The following is a 14,668-nucleotide window of genomic DNA, read 5'->3' as shown; positions in this document are numbered from 1 at the left end:
ACTTCAACATCGGTAATTATATCCAATCCATGTTAATTAGTACACCGCGGATTTTAATTTTAGCGGGTGCGCCGATATCTACTGTATTTGGCATACGTGAACTTCGTTTACAGTTATGAATTCCCGATTCTAATTAGGATGTCTGAGCTACTGTTTTATTCCAGACGAATGGTCGGTGTTGTGTTTAAGAGTGAAGCTGATGTTTTTATGGCAGGTATTTTCAATTGTATATACATATAATGTTTTATATCAAAATTTTCAATAAAATTTAACGAGATTTTTTAATGAAGCGTTAACACATCGATTAAATTTATCAAAATCTTCTAAAATCACAATGCTTTTTTTTTTTAAACTACAATTTTAGTTCTCACAAAATTTTTAAATAACAATCTTTTGATATTCTACATTTATTTTAATCAATTGTAATCAAAATATAAAATTTTAATAAAATGGCAAGTATGTATACGAAACTCTTTTAATAAATATTTTTTTTCCTGTGATAAAATTTATTTACGTCAAAAAGTCTGCGCAACGCAAAAGCATTGCGTCCTGGTTTTACGTCAAAGCTGCCAGCGAGATCAATGGCCAATAGTATTTTCATCTTTTATCGACACGGTCGCACTATAAAGGGTACGTGCGGGCGCGCGACTGGCGCGCATTAAACACAAACCAGTCATTAATAACGCAGAACGTGGCACCTTTAAGGCTCGCGGCTATAAATTCCATTGCCAACACAGGAGCGGCAATGGTTTATCCGCATTCGAAATCTAATTTATTTTATGAAATAAGTAGGCAATAGACACTCATGGATAGAGCGTACTAAAAATAATATGGTGCGACATTTATTGACTATAACCAGCCCTTTGCATCAAGATGTGAAATCACCAATTCTCAGTCCTTAAATTTCATTTTTATATTTTGATAATTGCGATGATAAATAGATATATTTCCTACAGAGATTTTCAATCTGCGCGTGGCCTGTTAAAAGCAGTACAGATTACAGTAACTTCCAGTAAATACGGAGAACATATTCCATCAACATGAATAATTATCCTCGCACTGATATAATAACGTTTCTGGAAACTTGCTGATGCGATATATCAACTACAGTTTCTGCTGCACCGATAGATCCGCGTGTGCTCGGCTTACTAATTAATTATTATGTTTTAAGGATGGCACTGACATTTCCGGAATATAGTCAGCTTTTGCATTCGTACGACTAGTCACGCTAACGACGCCCACACGAATCAAGCTGTACACGCATAATATATAACGTGATATTCAATATGCAAAGCTCGTGGAAAGCTGGCACACGATTATGGTGCCATTACACCAACGAGATGTAAACTGACAATGAAACGGAAATCTTTAATGGTACACGCATATTCCGTGTATCGAGACGGAGAATGAGACTTGCCTTACCCTTACTTTGCCGTACCCCTTCTGACAATTTTCGTTTATTCCCGAGCCGGCGGATACCCGCATGTACCCAGGGGACATCAAAGGGATCGTAACGATACAAAGCAAATACGGAGGGTGCAGTCGTTGCAAAGATTGCCGAGATATATTCTTTATGCTATTTCGCAGGACAAAATCGTTTTGGTAGAAAAGTACGATTAAAAAAACAGAGGAAAGGCAATATTCTATCTTCTAAATAAGTACTTTTTTATCTGCGGCACTCGAAATTTCATTTATCGTCACGATGCAAATATATTATTTTAACTATTGTGCAGAAGAAACTCTTTTCACAAATCATGTAGTATTAAATATTTCTCGAATTTTATGATGGTAAACAATAGAACAGAATGTTTCAGTGAAATGCGCATAATATAAAAGCAAATCATATGCTTATCAATTGCTGCATAAGCAATTGTAAATCATGTTTATCGCCGTACTAATAAATTGCTTTATTCAAAACCGTGCTTTGACAGTTTTTTCTTTGTAAAAATATTGAACTGTTCAAAATTTAATAAGTTAAAATAAAAAGAAAGTGAATTTGTATTTCATTAAGTACTTGTAAAAACACGATCGTATACGAGGATGTAAATTGTAAATGAAAATTGTCAAAACGCGATTTTTAGCAATTATATAGTAAATATTATGAAATAAAAAAAAAAGGACCACATTATTATTCTATATGCATGCATAATGAAATCACTCACCGGCCGTTGTATCCTAGTTAAATGTATATTGCACCTAGAGAAATTAATACATAATTTAGTTATTACAAATAATTAAACGTTTTATCTATGTTGATATTATTTACTTGTTTCAATTTTCATTAAAACATGATATGCAACAAATTGTGCAATTATATGCAATAATTATTTCACAATTTTTTATAAATATGCAATAAACGTTTACATTCTAATAAATACTTTCAAACATCTTAATAAATATTTAATAAATTTTGTAATTTGTATAAATTAAATTAAATATGTATAAATTAAATTACATTTTATATATTTGTACATAATGAATAAATAATTGGACTCACCAGCTAGAATATCGCAATACTCCATCTGTTGTATTTTCTGCTTTGAACTGTTTCGCATCAACTTCATCAAAATTAGCTGCACCTGAAGAAATATATTATTATATTAATAAATCGTAATTATTATAAGTTATGTTATGTTACAATTATACTCAGAGAAATTAATATTTTATTATTACATATTTATTAAAATCTTACATTTTTAATTATCTTCATTACTAGACAAAAACTGATTTGTACACTTCACTTATGCGAAAATCGCGGATGAACATCGTGAATTTACTACACGAAACGCGCTTTGTATCACGATATGCCTATATGCACAAAATTATCCCGATTATTATAATATTACATAGGTTGCGATTCACCCAACATTGTATACGCATTCAAAGCAAGCGAAATGAACGAAGATTATTGTGAAAATGGTCGTAATGTAAAAACACGTATGCAATTAACAACTACTTTTCACTTAATTTAATTCTGACAAGTGACATTTTGAGTATGCTATGACTAATAAAAAATATACTTTATTTAAATTCTCTTAAGCGAATGTAGTGATTATTTTGCATATCACAACATCAATATATGCAAACTCAGTGAGGTTATGATTTATTTAAACAAGTTTGTCGTCATGCAATCGACACTGTTAATGAATATTCGTGATAAATAATACGTCCCGACATTTACCCATCACTTTAATCGGCACTCCCGACAAAAATTCGCAATTATATTATGCACCGAGATTGCTACGGATAAAATAATTAAACAATTTACGTCTCGTAAAGCGTTCGCGCTCTGGTCCTGTGTCGAACCGTACATAATTCATAGTAGTTGATAGGGTAAAGTTAAGATAGCGCTATGATAGCACTGTATTACCATCGCGCGTTCTATCCTATCGGCCGCTACGCGTCATTTCCGCTTCCTTTCGGAGTTCTAACCACAAACGGGCAGGTAAAAAGTTGCGTGTGTAGCAAGTTTAATCGTAAAATATCAATTTAATTAGGACTGCTGACTAAAGTTACAGGCGGTTGCTAGAACGCACTATTTACCGCGAATGTGCGTAATTGACGGCATCGATTGTTTGGCAATCAAACTATCGATTAATATAAATTATAATTTCAGTACGAATGCAGATTTTGATACTAGAGATACGCAAAATATAATCTATATTTACTTCAGAGAATCTAAATACAATATACTTTTTATTAGATGCAGCATTTTCAAAATTCAGCTTATTAGAATTAAATTGAATAAAACGTAATTGTTGCATACCTGATAACTTTCGCGTTTGTATCTAACGACTTTTGTAAGACCGTGAAGCTAGTCGTTGTTTGTCTCGCTCACTCTAAATGCATGTAGCGTCGAAAATGGCGGTAAGAATGTAATAATTATACTATTAGGTGCGTTGGCGCGTCGTGCGGCACAAAGCGCATTTCGTGTACCGCGATGTAACAAATTCGTGATGTAAGTCCGCGTAAGTGAAATGTGCGAATTGATTTTCGGTAGTGCAAATCACTAATTAGTACGAGTTTCCGATGTTTATTAATTTTTCGCGTGTGAAGCAAAAGTGTAGTGTCTAAGTGAGTGCATCAAAGTGACTGCAATATCTTAATTGGTAAAGATAATTATTTATTTCAATGTTTATCGATGTATTAAAATATTAACGCATTAATATTTCTCCAGGTACAGTTGATTTTAATGAAGTTGATGCAGAGCAGTTCAAGGCGGAATCCGCAACGAAGGGTGAGACAAAATCCGCAACGAAAGGCAGACTGCAACATCCTAGCTGGTGATTACTATTTATTATTTGATTATTATCAAATTATCACATATAAAATAAATGTATATAACGTAATTATTATTAACATAATTATTAAATAAAGTGTATAATAATTTATAGTAATTAAAATATATATTAATTTTTTTAGGTATAGCCGTAAGAGCATGCTTGTTTAGGATGCAACGACCGGTGAGTGAAATATTGATTTATTATACGTGCATGATTGCACGTATCATGAACAAGAACACTAATACCATTTTTTGTTCTCTTGTTATTCGCCAATATTTATTACATTATTGCCAAAACCACACTTTAACAATCATATTTTTGTCTACAATTTACACTTTTACAAATAAATAAAAGTTATAAACTTTTTTCTGTTTAAAAATAAAAAATTTATACTTTGCAAAAATTATACATGCAATTTATTACTCTTAAATTATCAAATTAGAAAATTTTAAAGCAACAATTATATGAACATATATATATGTAAAAAAAATCTTATAAAGATATAAATTCTAAAAATATAAATTTTAAGAATATAATATTCAAAATATAATTTTAAAATATGATGTATTTTTTATTTAATAAAAATATTTAGTAAATCCATAAATTTCTATAAATTTAATATATTTTCTATTTAATCTTATTAATTAGTTTAATTACTCAATGGTATTATAAAAAATATGTTTTTGTGAGTTTTTACAATTGTCAAAGTGCGGTTTTGAATGGACAAGTTTATTGGCAAAAAGAATGTCGTTATTGATATAATTACTGACACAACAATTGTTGTCGACTCAATTTTATCATGTGTTCCACTGAACTCTTTCTTAGACATAAAAAAATTCGTAAATGTTTTAATGCATTTATGCATTTTGCAAAAAACAATCTTTCTGCATAGTGCATACTTGAAAAGTATTGACAACGCAAGAGGGAAATTAAGAAAAAAAAGGAAAATTGGAAAAAATATAGGAAAAATTGATTGCATCTGTCGAAAGTAATTATCAATGCATTATTTTTTTATAACTAATTGATTCGTCAAATTCGTTTCTACTTTTTATTTTTTTGTGCTTGAAGCAACAGATATCTAAATTTAATTCTCCGTGTAGAATTTTTTTCTGTAAAAGTTTAAATCAAGAAAATCAACGAGCGTCAATGTCAAAGTTGGTTCGTATAATCAGCAAATTATACGAATTATCGATCCGGTGATGACGGCTCTCGGATACGAATACACATAAGCATTAATTAGTAGTAGCAAGAGTTACCGGAAGTGTGGATGAGCTTGTCAATGAACAAGCAGTCTAATTCGACCGTGCCGGCGCTTTTAGATGTGTATGCGCGACACATTTGTGCGAATTTCCCATGTGAGCGTAGACATAGAGCGCAAGTGTACACAAAGCACGTGAATGATACACAGCGTGAAAACAGACGCATTCGCGAAAGGACAAATTTGTACTGCAAACTTCCTGTTTCGTGTGTATCGTGAAGAGAGAATTACAATTTCGCGCAGGTGCAAGGGCAAAACAGTAAATACACTCAACAAAATTTAATAGGAATGTAGACTAAACAATTGAACGATTCAATCATAATTTGATTGATGTTTGATTTAATTCCGTATTGATCATAATATAAATTTATTTTGATAAATACATAATTGAACTTTTAATTTTAAATAATGCAATATTTTTCCATAAATTAACTTTTTTTTTTTAATACAGACTATCTGCTAGATTATTGATTTATTTAGGGTTTGAAATATTTAAAAATTAAATTGAATTGACATCGAATTAAAATGATAACGGAACGTGACCGAAAAGACATCGATAAAGATAGTGCACCGCATGCAACGACAGAGTAAAATCTGCTCTCCTCATCACGTTCATGCACAAGATAAGTCACCCCATGAAACTTACGTTAGCTCATGTTATAAATAACTTCTACTTGGCGATCGAGGTACGTTCATCAACTAAAGATGGTCGACGAGAAAATATTGATATGCCTCCAAAGTGCACAGCAAGCGATTTATATATTTCAGGATAAGGTGGAGACGATTTTTTTATCTAGAAAATCCACTGCTGGCATCGACAACCAGCTATCTCTCGGAGCTCGGCTCCAAACTGATCCTAGATAGTCGAGAATCTTGGTACGTGCGCATCTGAAACTGCCAATATTGAGATGGGTTAAATCCTCGGGAAATTGGTTCATTTATCGTATAACATCATACCTATTATATGCTATCAATCATCAATTGACTAACTCAGCGTTTGAATTAACGAAACACATTTAATGAACAACAGAACTCGATAAGAACTTGAGAGCAATTTATTAAGCAAATAATTAGTTCATTGAATAAATTTCATTGGCAAAAGTTAATTGACATTGATAAAAATCAATTGCGATTAATATTGCATATTAATGAAATAACAGTTAATCAACAATCTAAATATGCAAAATAATCAAGTTACAAAAAATATCTTTTAGATATAAATACATTAGATTAAAATCATTGAAATAAAGTAAGTTTAATTGCTACACTTCATCCACGAGAATTCAATTGATGATATTACTCAGGGAATCACTTTATCGTACTCGTCTATTGAGACTCTAGATTCAGTCAATAAAAAATCATTACAAAGATATGGGATATTTATCAAGAATAAGAATAAGAACAAAGTAATCTTACTTTAACATTTCTTACAAAGAAGCGAATATTATTGCTCGATTTTTTCTGAATAAAATTATTTTATTTCAATGATTTTAATCTAAAATGTACTTATGCATAAACATATTCTTTAGATTAAAATCGTTGAAATAAAATAAGTTTTCACAGAAAAAATCGAAAAATAATATTCGCTTCTCTATAAGGAACGTTAGATTACTTTGTTCATTCCCATTCTTGACAAATATCTCGTATCTTTTTGGTGACTTTTTATTAACTGGATCTAGAGTCTCAGTAGACGAGTACGACAAAGCGATTCCGTAATATCATCAATTGAATCCTCGTGGATGAAGTGCAGCGATTTGTAACGGGATTTTGAAGCGGCTGTCTTGCTCAAGCCGGATAATGGCGTACGGATTTTTCAGGCTGACTGAAGTCAGGCAGTAGCGAAAGGAGATTTTGAAAAGAGATCGGTAGAAATGTGAACGGAGTTACGGGAATCGTGAGCGGGGTGGTAGAAGATGAACCGTGATACTCCATATGTGAACGTTTTATCTAACAAACCAGACTGGATAGATTAGGTTCTTAATATCTCTTTGATAGCTTGTATTGCAACATAATACATCAATCACGCGATGGAAATTTGCTGAAAGATTGACAAATAATTTTTAATATTACGATAAAAAACATAGTACATTTAACATCTTATTCTATAAAAGAAAATTTATTTTATTGAAACAAAATATTATAAAAACTATCATATATTTATTTGGAAATACAAATTTCTTCAAAACTTTTTGAGTAATCTTAATAAGAACAGCATGATGTATATTAATTAGTAGTACAGGTAATAATAATAATAGTAATAATGATATCTCCAAACTATACAAGACATATGTAAGAGCATTCACTGTGATTTTGTGATTCAAAATTGCAATTGTGAAAGGTCCGATGAGGACGATCAACAAAAGGTAGAAGGATTCTAACAACCACGCGAAGCACTCTCTGTAAGCATGAGAGCTTTTTAATTAAAGCGCAATTCTACCCTGAACCTTCACGAATTTCAGCTTACGTAGCTTGTGAAACAAGATTTTTTTCACGATAAGTCATTGCGGTCGTCCATGTGCTAACGAAAGTATCTTTATGCAAGAAAGCAACTTTTTTCTATTAAAATTATCATAAAAATTCAAAGTTCTTGATTTTGAAACATACTTTACCTCAAATTGTAAATTGTAAATTGTAAATTGCAAATTGTAACGTTCTTGATCAGGAGAAGTGATAGATCCAAGTAGGGATTTAAATAATAATTATAGGTGATTTAAGACATCCATGACACTATTAGTGATTACATTGTTCACTTCTTTTGGAAATTAAGCAGAACATATATCTAATTTTCCCTTCCATGTGCTCTGTTTATTCAATTTTAACAATAGCTGCAAATAAGAACACACAATTAATAACAAGAAACTTACCAAATGAGAGACCTAAATTTAAACTAAAAAAGATAACATAAATTTATTCAATTTTTAATACTAATACAATATAAATTTGTGAACAATTTTATATAATAAAAAAGCATAAGGTGCTCTTAAAAATTGATCAGCTATTTCTTTATCAGACGTGTCTAAACAGGAAGATATTTTTTATTGTAATGTACCTCCAATGCACAAATTGTCTTTTTGCATATCTGCAACAAGTCCAACGTTAGCAATAGCACTTTGTATAGTTAACATTGTATAGTTAAACCGTGCAATCCTTCATTTATCCGCTTTTCTCAGATTTTTTTTATTATGGAGCTAACCATTCCATAAATAGTTCCTTAAATCATGATTAAAAATGTCATCTGTTAAAAAAACACATAAAACATAAAATATTTTTTTAGAAAATATAACAATCTCCTTAATTCTCGGTACAAAAGGTTAATACGCAGTGCAGAAAATGTTCGTGTAGGGCATTTTGCATATAGACGCTATTTCAAAAACGTTTATTACAATCGCAAAATTCATATCTGCCCCGTCCTAACCTATCTATTCTAACCTATAAATCTGGTAAATCGAGCTGATACTAACCGTTTCGTATTGTTATGCAAAGGGTTAATTTTGTTTTTTTTTAATTAATTAATGATATATTTAACCTGAAATAAATGATTATAATCTAATTAGAGCTAGAGTTTCTACCTCTCACATGACACTTTATTGCAACGATTGCATCTGTCCCGCGCAGATTGACAATTTTATCGACCCTCGATCGTATCACGAGTGATTCCGACATAGCTCGTCGACTGATGAATCAGTTGTGTCGCAGATCATGTGTTCTATGCCTTATTTGTTATTGTAGGCCAATGCCTTATAACGATGTATAATGTGTCTAGCAGGCGTCTAGGTGGTAGCATAATAAATAGATCTTTCACATACCTCCGCATTCCGCGCATTCCGCACTAGCTTCCGCGCCTATTTTTAGGTGATTGTACCTGCTGGATTTTCAAAACGCTATAACTCAGTGAAAATTTGACGTAGCGACATGCGACAAAAACTGTTCTTCTCAGTTCTGCAAATGCTTATGTATACTACATAAGCTCTTATCATGACACACATATATGTATATGTATATATTAAACTTATTGTCAGATAAAATTTGAAATATTTTATAGATCCGAATTGTTCAAACAATTCAAAACAAAGAAAAAACATTACACCTGAAAAATATCATTACGTTTTAATAATTCTAAAATCAATAATATAAATCTAAATAGATTGAAACAAATCATATACGATGCTTTCACCTAAAATATCGTTAAAAACTTGATAATAAATCTAAAATTAATCTGAAATTAATAAACTAAATATTACACAAATAATATAAGGCAAATATTATGGATCGTAATCTAATTCTTAGAACTAAAAAAAGATAAAGAGTAAGTTGAACCGAGATTAAAATTAATCTACATTGGTGGAAATGGGCATACGTATTAACCAATTTTTTAGTAACAGCTTAGTAATAATTATCAAATTATTTGATATTTATCATAAAATCATGTAATAAATATAACTAAATGATTTAGTAAGTATTAACCAATTTTTTAGTAATAGTTCAGTAATAATTATCAAATTATTTGATATTTATCATAAAATCATGTAACAAATATAACTAAATGATTTAGTAAGTATTAATCAATTTTTTAGTAATAGTTTAGTAATAATTACCAAATTATTTGTACGAATTATAGCTGGTTCAACCACATTTTTATAGTTATTTTGACCATTCGGATTATAGCTGATTCAATCACATTTTTATAGTTATTTTGACCATTCGGATTATAGCTGATTTAACCACATTTTTATAGTTAATTCAACCATACGGATTATAGCTGATTCAACCATATTTTTATAGTTAATTCGACCATAATGGATTATAGCTGATCCAACCATATTTTTATAGTTAATTCCACCAATAGAAAACAACAATGTGCATTTCGATACATGGCGTAAGAAAAAGAAAGAAGAGATATAAAGCACACTGATTATAATGTGACAAAAATAACCCCAAATGTCACCGACTCGCAGTATTTTCGATGTTGGCGCAATCCCATCTAAGAATTTTTATAAAGATATTTTAAAGCTGTATTAAATTAATGCAATGCACAGTACATTGATTGAAACAAGGTATAATTATGCATGGTTATGTAATCTATTTTTTAAACAAAATATAAATAATTTTACGTTATAACATTTAGATATTTAATTTTTATAACTGGAGAGAGCTAATTATAAGAGCGATGGTATCCTACAGTGTCAGAGTCACATGCGTATAAATCATCATATGCTCACTTGTTTCCATTTTCCAGCAGTTTCTCCGTGACGAAATAAAAACGTATTTTACGTCAAGAACTGCACTGCTCGTTTGTACGTGACAACTAGTATGATTCCGGTCGTTGCATGATCACGACGCGTCGGGTACATAACGTACATTTTATGTGTCGGTTATATATCGGTCTTGCTCTTCCTCAAAAATAAATTCTTGTCGCGTGACTCGTGATCACTAGTCTTTTAGCTCCTACAATTTTGCTTTTCGAACAATACTCATTAATCATATATAACTAAGTAGTTGCAAATTGTTACTGCATTAGGATAATTTATACGGTGCATATAAATTTACCTCATACATTAAACTTTCTCGTTTATTTAATATTATTAAATTTATTCAAAATTAATTTAAAAATTATGTTGGAAAATATTAATTATGTAATCTTAGAAAGAAAATTAAGAGATTGGTTTCTAAAACTGATTCACAATTAGGCAAAATTACATAAGTAACACGAAATGTGTGTATGGAATTTATGTTGTTTATTACTAAAATGCAATATTTCTTTTAAAAAATTAATATGTCTTAAAATTGTCTTAAAGCGATTAAAGTTACAATTATAATTATTAATTATAATTTTAATAAATATAGTTATAAAATAATTGAAAATTTATTGAGACATTTAATTATTCTGATGTATAAACAGGTTTTTTCGTATAGCGTACAGACTGCATTCTAATAAAATATTAATTAGACAATTACAATCGCGACATAATTGTTAGCGATAATTTTATGCTGAATCCAAATTATGCAGCTCTTTCCATCGCAAAGGTACCGGTTATATTAATTACCTCACGATTTCTGGTATACTTTGAAGCATCGTCATGGCTTTAACGCGAGTTCTTACGAATTTCTTCGTACCAAGCAAGGAAGCTTGGTTGAGTCTTCTGCGGAAAATTAGAGAAAAAGAACAAATCCTGCAGGCTCGTAAGGGAGCGGTTGTGCTTCTCGGGCCAAAGAAGTAATTAATGCAACCTAGTGACCTGGTTGTTCAAATAGCTTACCCAAGATGTTTAGCCGGAGGTTGCAGCCGTTAATAGGTTTCAACGTGTAAACCAGGAACAGTTGCGCCCTGTGCCCAAAGGCCAATGCTTAAGATCGCGATAACCTTCGAGGTCATCCTTCCGCTTCCCTGCGTCCTCTTTAACTCGAGAATCTCTCGCATAGTCAACTATCGAAATTCCGAGCGCCACGGAGTTGTGCTCACCAAAATTATTAGGTTAATCGCCCGCTTGGATAACGCCGAAATAAGGAATACGAAATAAGGAACAAATATCAAAGGAAGTCTTTTTTTTGCATATCTTGTGCATATCTTTTATTGTCTTCTACAGAGATTCTTGATAAAGAACAACAGATATATTCTGCGACAATATTTGGCAGTATTTTTTAAATTATATCACTTCTACATTGAACTACAGCATTATATTTTTTCAATATTTATGAAAAGTGAACTACGTGCCGAGTTTATAATTTCGACTTCTCTGTCATCATTTACAAAGAATTTAATTTTTTATCTTGAAAGGGATTAATGGAAGGCGCTACGTCAATGAACTAGGTTTATACGAAACACCAATCAGCGTAAGCTATTTCTGAATTAAGAGAAGAACCGCTAAGAGAAGCTTGGAAAATCAGCATGCGATTTTCCGATGTAGCTCCTAAAAGCACCCGATCCACAACGTGAAAGAGGAACGAATATCGACCAAAGCCGCTTGCCGTGTTTCTCACTCTTCGAGACTTCCTTCTCCTCATCGTCTTACATTCGCCGAGCGTAAGCTATGCCGAGGGAAAAGAGTGCTTTACAGACAACAACGTCTTCCACAAGTTGAAAAAGCGGGCCGAGTGAAGATAGAAACCGAGAAGAGGAAGCAGCAAAGGAGAAGAATGAGGAAAAGAAAAGAGAAATCTATTCAAAGAGTCGACTCAGCCTCGAGGCGGCGGATTTCTCAGCAATTGCCTTTGATTCCTTCGGCTAATACGAAGAATCTGAATGCCTGTGGGCCTGGCGCCTCTATTCATGGCCAAGGAAGGAACGATAAGGGAAAGTTCGCCCGCGATCGAAGGGCACCTATGTGATTCCGACAAAAAGCTGGTTATTTCGCTCCCTCGCTTTTCCGCCCCGTTCGTTATCCCGCTTGTCTTATGTTGTTAAACTAACTGATAAAAAAGCGAATCGTGAATCGTAGCGTCGACTAAAGGCGTCTTGAAACGACAGCGGAATCTTTACGGAGCACAGAAATCCGGCGGGGTTCGTGACACCCGAGCGATATTTGGACGGCCATCGATCGTGGTTGAGGAAATGTTTATTGCATCGTCTTCGATAAAACGTATTTCTTTCCTTCAGCCGCCAGTTTTTTGTCGACGCACGCGAAGTCGCATTCGATGTCCTTTGTAATTTCGGAAAGTGGGTGAGCTAAATGGATTGCGAGGACGTCTTGCGGACCCGCGGGCCTCTTAAAATGAATGAATCTGTCAGATAGATTTATGTGATCCTTTGAAACTCATTGCCCCTAAAGATTTGTACCGCTGTGCAATAAGAAGCCTCCACTGGCACATAATTTCAGGAATCCGCAGGAACTTCCGTAATTGTCAGGGATTATTCCAAGCGCAATGTGTCAGCCGCTAGATCGATAATTGAATAACTCGATCCTGTTTCATCGATTAATATTGCACTTAGCATTGTGGGTGTAATTGTATACTGTAGTCAAGAAGCTTTTAGGATGCTTTTAAGATACATCAAACGTCGAAGAATAATCAATCAATAAAACAAAAATAATTGATGAAGCAACTGTGGATATTGAAACTAAAGCCGATAAACTAATTGTTTAAACAAACTCAGTTTAGACAGAGAAGTTCAGACTAATTATTTAATAGGTTTTTAGTTTTCTCTGCTATTCTCGCAGCGCGCAAGATTTTATCTATTAATGCGCTTTTATATAATTTTACGGTGCTTCGTGAGATTATTCAGTGACTGGGAAAATTTCTGAAAGTGCCCGACTTATTGAAAGTAGGAAACAATGCCAACATTGCGGATAATTAAACAGCTTGAAAAGCTCGCTTTAGGCGAATAATTCGCATAAATTCATTTTGACATCAACTCAAATCACAAAACAGTTGCAGAAAAATTGAACTTGATGAATGTTACGGATTACCGACTATTGTTCTCTATCGGCTATTACAAATCTAATGAATGATCGAGTATCTTGTGATGACATAATCCGATTGATAATCCGAGCATCAAAAAAAGAAACTCATCGTTCAATCTACGTCTGGACGGATAATCGTTATTTTAATGCTCGTTGTTAACAAATGGAGCTCGTGATAGAAAAAGAAGGCGTGCTAAGTTCCTTGTGCTGGGCGAACAACTTCCATCGAATTAGTACATGCAATACATCTTTCGAGATGATGGAAGAGCAGAAAACGAACGAGAAAGAGAGAACGAATTCTCATCTGCTACGTATGGTGCTTTGTTCTTTCCAATTCGACTTATAACTCCTAACCAAATTGCTTCAAGGTTACACACATGCCTTTTCCAAAGTTCTTACGGAAAAAAAATATACGCGTATTTTTACAACGAGAAAATATTATATATATACAAAAAAACCATTAAATAACAAATTATTTTCTTTGATTTCTTATATCTAAAACTTGCCTAATCATATATTATTTAAAATGAGGACTGACCTATTATTTTAATCAGATATTTTACGAAAAAAAATTGCTGTTATTTTTTTCGTGATAACATTTTATGCTGTTTCTTTGAACAAACTGTGCGCCTTCCATTAAGAATTTTTTAGCGCAAATATCTGAAGCTTTTACACAGGAAAAATACAGTATTATTATCCATGAGATATTATAAAGATGCATAAAGATGTTT

The 14,668-nt window shown here is 32.3% G+C and overlaps 1 long non-coding RNA gene across 4 annotated transcripts in view; it reads right to left on the bottom strand.

Annotated features, from left to right (window-relative positions):
* LOC105672082 (uncharacterized) overlaps positions 1-10,412 on the bottom strand; it is a 167,042-nt gene extending 156,630 nt beyond the window's left edge. The window contains exons 1-6 of one of the 4 annotated variants that reach the window (XR_010890977.1): positions 9,348-10,412; positions 8,591-8,776; positions 8,151-8,366; positions 2,693-6,435; positions 2,498-2,579; positions 2,163-2,196 (exon numbers count right to left, since the gene is read on the bottom strand). This is a non-coding gene — a long non-coding RNA (uncharacterized lncRNA). The other 3 variants (XR_010890975.1, XR_001100754.2, XR_010890976.1) reach the window with 3 other exon arrangements.
* Positions 10,413-14,668: the final 4,256 nt, after the last annotated feature.

This window comes from Linepithema humile, chromosome 6, assembly GCF_040581485.1.
Source record: "Linepithema humile isolate Giens D197 chromosome 6, Lhum_UNIL_v1.0, whole genome shotgun sequence".
NCBI lineage: Eukaryota > Metazoa > Arthropoda > Insecta > Hymenoptera > Formicidae > Linepithema > Linepithema humile.
Note: the sequence above shows the minus strand (reverse complement) of the source record. Positions and strands in the feature narration are given on the sequence as shown.